Raw genomic sequence first — 512 nt, forward strand, 5'->3', positions numbered from 1 at the left:
TCTTAAATGGGTGTTTTTTTTTTTTTTTTTGGGGGTAAAAGCAATTTTGGCTTCATGTCTCACTGAGCAACTTTCATAGGAGTAAACAGAGCCCTGCTTCCAACGCTGCATCCAGTTCTCTTAAAGGTCCCATATTATGCTATATTTGAACAATATATTGTAGGGCAATATCTTTACAAAACTTGTCTGTGAAACACTTGTCAGTGTTTACCACTACAACAGAGACATTATATGTATTATATAAACAACAACTTTAAGTCCCTCCTGCAGACATCCTGCTGAACACACAGACACACAGAAGTGCTGCGGGGGGGATTCAGCTCGCTGACTGTATAATGCGGATGATAGGTAGGGATGTCTCACGAGGGGGGAAGTTACTAGGAGTTCAATGTAAAGCCAGCCCACATTTCGGTTATGATGTCATATCAGCAGCAAATCTGGATTAGCTCGTTTGTACCCCCGATTTTAGAGATGTTCGTAAGGAAGAAAAGAGAGGGTTGTATTTTCGGACA

This window comes from Eleginops maclovinus, chromosome 16, assembly GCF_036324505.1.
Source record: "Eleginops maclovinus isolate JMC-PN-2008 ecotype Puerto Natales chromosome 16, JC_Emac_rtc_rv5, whole genome shotgun sequence".
NCBI lineage: Eukaryota > Metazoa > Chordata > Actinopteri > Perciformes > Eleginopidae > Eleginops > Eleginops maclovinus.